Raw genomic sequence first — 6,547 nt, 5'->3', positions numbered from 1 at the left:
TTTTTTCCACTCTAATTGCACTCACTCTCTCTCACTCTCGCTCGTATCCAAGGTAAATCATCACCATTGTCATTCCTTACATGTGTTTTGTTGACCTAATGACATCGTCATTGGCTAAAATGTTTTCCTAGGTTGCTTTACTTCCTGAACAAGTACGCACCCGAGTCCGAGCCTTCACATTCACGCGAATTACGCCACAGTTCAAGTGCAACTGAACTCAGATCACCTCCTACAGGTAGTCTCGGGTTCAGCCCTCCCTGGTCTGTATGACAGCTTTCACATTACCAATTTTTCATGCGAACCGTGCCCTGTTTCCAACTAAAATGCCAGTGTGAAAGCACCCTTACTTTCTTTAGTTCAATAGCACTGCACTTTTTGGGCTGATATCCCACATACTTGTTTTTGTAGCTCCAAAGTCTCATTAATCCTGAAAAAAAACAAAAATGTTTGGCTGCTTTATGAGTTGAGTTCTGTGCTGCTGCTGCTCAACATTTACACTCATTCACATTATCTACATTTACTGTTTATTCTACAGGAAAATCGGACCTTTTGCAGGTTCCTTTAAAAAAAATAAAGAAGCTTTCTATCCATTTGATGCACACAAAAATGACCAGAAATGAACTAAATAGCACGCTCTGAACTGATGGATTGGCTTTTTGCAACTTTCAGGCATTAAGGAAATTTCTGGTGTTTGGAAATGAGTATTTGCTGGGTTGATAGTTAGTGCTTCTTCCAAAGTTTTCTTGCCACAGTCTTTAAATCTTTTTTAATGCATCTGAGTTTTTCGAGCGTGTCTTCCTGAAGGTATTCCCCTGGCGATGGCAGATGACTCAGATCTCTAAACTGAGGGATTCAGTTTATTCATATCAGTTTCTGTTTGTTTGCAAAAGAGAGACGTCTCACTTTGTTCTCCTGCGTCAAATACGTTTTCATCTACAAATAATCAGTTCATTCTTGTATTCAATCAGTATGGTAGGTTTAGCTAAATCATCCAATAGTACAAAAAAAAGAAAAAAAAGAGCGATTATTTAAGCTTTATCCAATTATTTTTTTTGCTTACAGAAAATGTATCCTGTTTTTTTGCAATGTGATTAAGCACAGTTTTTCCACTTTATTTATGTTCTCTGGGATCACCATTATATGGAAAAAGAAACAATACCATCCATGTGTTATTTTAGTAATATTTATATAAAATGTTAATATTTATTATTTTTTTAATAAATGTATTTACTTTTATTTTTATATTTTCAGTTTTTTTGTGTGTGTGTTTGTCTGCTTTGGTCAGTTTTATTCGTTTTTTAATTATATTTTCATTTAGCTTTAACCTAATTTTAATACTTCATTCTTTTATTTCAGTTAGTTGCCAGTGAAGTAATATTTAAAAATATAATATTTCAAGAATATAAATATTTTATTTTACTTATTTATTTTTATTTCTGCTTTCTTTTAGTTAACAAAAGCTATTTTTAACCATACATAATTTTGTAACAATAGTAAACAATAACACTGATCCTATCCTGCAGAAATAGGAGTGTTTCTGTCTTTATACGTTCATCGTGCTCTCGCTGGCAGGACTGGAAATCACACTTTCGTCCTCAGCGACTGAACTAAAACGTGTAACTCATCTAGCAGACAGCAGCAGCGCCCAGAGAACTTACATCAGCCCTAAATAACAGCTCGGATTCCCCAAAACGCAGCTAAAATTACAAGCCAGAGTTTCACTCTCGCTAGTGGAGAGGCTTATTTTTAGTTGCAGAACTGACCTATCTTCTTTAACTTAGGCAACGGCCCCATGAAGAGGAAAATAGTTTTTATTTGGTGCTACAGGAATGGGCACATTGAATGTTCCTCCTCTGGATGTCTTATATAAAAAATATAACGGCATCACTAAGAGGTGGGTTGGTATGTTATATAATCATGTCAAAAAGCTCTTAAGACACGTGCAGGGGGAGTCGGAAACAACCAAATCCTGTTAGTGTGATGTGAATGAAGGAGATCCATAGAAGAGAGAGAGAGAGAGAGAGAGAGAGAGAGAGAGAGAGAGAGAGGGGGGGGGGGGGGGGTGGAGAGGGAGAGGTGGGGGTGGAGAGGGAGAGGGCGAGAGGGAGAGAAAGAGGGAGGCTGAAAAAGAACAAAGAAACAAGGTTGGTGGAAATAAAATGAGACACACTGAGTCAGAACAACTGACAGAATATTCAGAGTGATAAAAAGATGAAGAAACTGACAGAAAATATTGATTGACTATGGCAAGAGAAATGTCAAGTGTGAGCAGTAAGATTTAATTAAAACATTATTTTTATTTTTTTACTTTTATCCAACCATCTATGAATGATGTTGAACACACACAGCGAATGTGAGGCGCTGTATTATCAATTTGATTTTCCAAAAAAAAAAGAAATTAGATTTTGCACAAAGAAATTAAGCTAATTATTACAGCCTATTTTTTTTCTTCTGACAATTAACCCCCATTTTTTTAATACTATAAAATAAATTACATTTCATAGTATATAATTAATGATATTAAATTATGTTTTAATGATAAAACTAATACTTATTATTTTATTGTAGTTGTATTGTAATATTCATTCAAAGAAATTATTTTCATTTTACGGTTTTAATGCTGATTTAAATAAAAAAATAATATTTATTTATTACAGTTGTGAACCACCATTAAGAAAAAAAAAGGGAATTTAAAAAAATGCTAAAGTAAAAATCTGGATGCATTAGAGCAATGAGAATGTACTTAATTGTCATGAAAATAATGTGGTCTGTTGTTTTCATGAGATTCACGAATCTAGGCTACCAAAGAAAGAGAGAGATTAACCACTTTACATTTTCATTTATGTCCTTATTTAAGGCACTTTCCTACCAAAGTGATGTAGAAATAAATTGCACATATTGTATAAGTAGCAATTAGCAGGACAGGTAGCTGTGATTTACACAGTGTACGTTAAACTCACACCTGAAAGAACACCACCAGAAACCCACAATAAAGTGAAGCCCTCAAAGCACCTTTTAATTAGAGCTACAGTAAGAGTTAATTACAGTGATATGCAGAGGTCTAGATGATTATAGAGAGATAGTTTAAATCTAACTACTTTGAGCAGAGTGTCTCTATGTGTTTACTTTTCTATAACTATATAAATTAGACAAAACCTGCCTAGGGCTCGTTTGTCAAAAACATACCAACGACAAATTCATACATTTAAGTAATGAATGTTTTGTTTTTATGCTAAATGCAGATTATCTTCTTAGTAGAGGTGTATGGTATGTCTTCATGTGTTTTCTCTAAAGTTTCAAAAGACATCTCAACAATGTCTCAAACTGTGCTCAGATTTGCTAAGATACCAAAGTCTGCAAGGATAGTAAAATGCTGTTTTGTGTTGAATTTAGTCTCATGAGCAATGAAATAGCAACCTCTGAGCAGTAAAATAATGGTTGATGTAAGATCTGGATCTTTGGAGCTCAGGATAAAAATGAGTTCAACACCGCTGCAGGGCCTCATTTTAGAGAGAATCACCAAACACTGTGATTTTATTGAAGGCAGAAAATAACCACACAGAAAAAAATTGAGAGCGTTTGGAGTGGTCCATCTTCAGCGAGCGGGGGGGAGTCCATTATGTGTCAGTGAAGGGTGAATCTCTCAGGAGGATCAGCACACTGAAGCGCCAATCTTGTGTGTGTGTGTGTGTGTGTGTGTGTGTGTGTGTGAGAGAGAGAGAGGTTCAGGTATACTCTATGTTATACGGACAAAATGTCCCCACAAAGATGACAATATCCAAAATCCTTGTCCTTGTGGGAAAATGTTTTGGTCCCCATGAGGGGTTTAGAGGTAGTGCTAGTATAAAGGGATAGAATATACAGTTTGTACAGTATAAAAATCATTGTGTGTGTGTGTGTGTGTGTGTTATGGCAATATTCCCTTTTGTCATATGGGTCATGCTATCTCCATTCATGTCATCACGCTCTTTTGTGTAGAGGAGGATTAGTTTCTCATAGCTATCCGCCGTGAAACACTGATTGCAACCGGATAAATTAGAAAGGGTTTATATCATAATGTTTTACTGTTCTATTTCTTTCCTTGTCTTTTTGTGTGTGATTTATCAGTGCACACTATTCCACAGACAGAGGTTTGCCTTTTGTAATCATTAATGCGTAGTCATTTGCTCTGAAACAGCTTTCTTTTGCAGTTGATGTCACCTCAGCCAATGGGCGCCAAACTCCTACTTCCGGACCGCCCACTTTTCACCATCTAGAAAAATCCTGTTCTAAATTATCCGGTTGCAATCCATGTTTCCTTTTTAATCAGTTGACGGCACTAAATTATAGTTATTAGTGTATCTCATCTTTAATTCAAAATATACAACCCACAGACACACATGCCCTATAAATAAGAACAAAATATGTCTTTCCTTCTTATTCTTCTGCTCTGGAATTTGATCCTCAGTTTCACAACAATCAGTTCTCTTACAACATCAGGTGCTAGCACTCACACACACATATGCTCACTCACATGCCCTGAGGAATATCCATCCCTCATTTAATCTCACATTTAGGTGGAGTGACTCAGCTGCAAGAGCAATATGCTGAAATCGGAACCGCATACTATAGTATACTACTCTTACTATTTGTCCTACATCTTTCTATGGCAAAAACAGTAAGATTAGTATGTTAGTATGCGGTACAGAATTCAGCAATAGCCTTTGTGTATAGACAGAGAGGGTGTCATTGTGTGTGTGTGTGTGTGTGTGTGTGTGTGTGTGTGTGTGTGTGTGTGTGTGTGTGTGTGTGTGTGTGTGTGTGTGTGTGTGTGTGTGTGTGTGTGTGTGTCGTCCATTGTCTCGTAGTGATGACCTCACTCCTGTCTCAGTGGATGTGGGTGGTATTTCTTGTCATTGTTGATGTGAACTTGCATAAGAGATGTGACACACCCACACAGTCAAAGAGCAAATAAAGATCACTATCAAAGTAAAGTTAAATGATCCAAACAAGCCATCAGAAGGAATGAATTCAATTCAATTCTTCCTAACTAGACTTTTACATTTTCTGAAGAACATGTGATTTGTGTTTGCTTGTGTAAAACACACTGTTTTAATTCTAGGATGTTGTGGGTGGTTGCCAGGGTGTTTCTATGCATCTCCTAAGGCATTCTGGGCATTGCTGTGTGGTTGGTAGGGGCTGCTCTGCAGTTACTAGGGCATTTTTATATGGTTTATAGGGGTGTAACGATACACTAATGTCACGATTCGATACATATCACGATTTTGAACTCACAATACGATATTATTGCGATACTCCTAGACATATAGTAAAAGGTTTACAAAAAATATACTGTTGATTAAAATGCTAAATTTGGTATTACATTGGGTGTGGAAATGAATAGGCTTGGACTTGGTGCTGATAACCCAATGCACAGGACAATGGTAAAAATATTCATGATTCTGAAGCTGAAAATACAGAATTATGCTTGCACTCTGTCACTGACTAGATATATTTAAAATAATGTAGGCCACTTTTTACTGGTAACATAAGACATTTGGACCCACAAATATCCCCACATTGCATTATTATACATTATATTCAACATAGCAGTTTAATGTAGTACTGACACTAAAACTCTAAATTTTTTGGGTGAACTATGCACAATACATATTGTTGCTATCAACAAAACATATTTTTGTATTGCGATATATTGTGACACAATATATTGTTACACCCCTAATGGTTTACAACAATTGCTGCTATGCAGTTACTAGTGCATTGCTATGTGAATACTGTGCAATTGCTATGACATTTATAGATGTTTTCTAACAATTGCTATGCAGTTTCTAGGGTGTTGCTGTGTGGTTGTTAGGGGCTGCTAAGCAGTTATTAGAGCATTGTTATGTGTTTGTAATGCAGATTCTATGACATGTAATTATGGTTTCTAAGGGTTGTTATGGAGTTACTAGGGCGTTGATCTGTAGTTGCTGGGGGTTGCTGTAGTTACAAGAGTCAGTTCTCTTGTGTTTCAGCACTATAAATGTTACTCCTCATCTTTCAAATGTAAATGTGAAACAAGGACAGACTTTTCTTTCATTCTAAAGACAGAGCAGTAGAGGAGCGTGAGCCGGTGTTGTGTTCTGATCGCAGTCGTCCCGCTGTTACTTTAATCAAATTCAGCACGTATTACTCAACGCCCCCAAGGAGCTCCTTTTCCCTTCACTAAACCTGTGTTTCGCACACTCACATGCCTCATACAGACCCATAAACACAACACAGACGTCAGCATGATCTCCAGTGAAACTCGCTTATGAGTCACTTTTTAGGCTCCAACTAGGTTTTAGAATATGTGCATGCAATACATTATTGTTGAATTTACTGTAAATGTAGAGACACATACTGTACATATGCAAGTCTTAGCGTGTTGAATAAAGCTAAGTTGACACACTCACTGTTGTGGCCTGACAGGAAGTGCCATGCGTGAGAAAAGGAGGAAACATGTCTTACTCTTTTACAGAAACACACGGTTGAGCAAGATAGAGCATGTTTAGTGCATGTTACATTA

The sequence above is a fragment of the Leuciscus leuciscus genome (assembly GCF_965113295.1).
Source record: "Leuciscus leuciscus genome assembly, contig: HAP1_SCAFFOLD_663, whole genome shotgun sequence".
Taxonomy (NCBI): Eukaryota; Metazoa; Chordata; class Actinopteri; order Cypriniformes; family Leuciscidae; genus Leuciscus; species Leuciscus leuciscus.
This window is presented reverse-complemented; position numbering follows the sequence as displayed.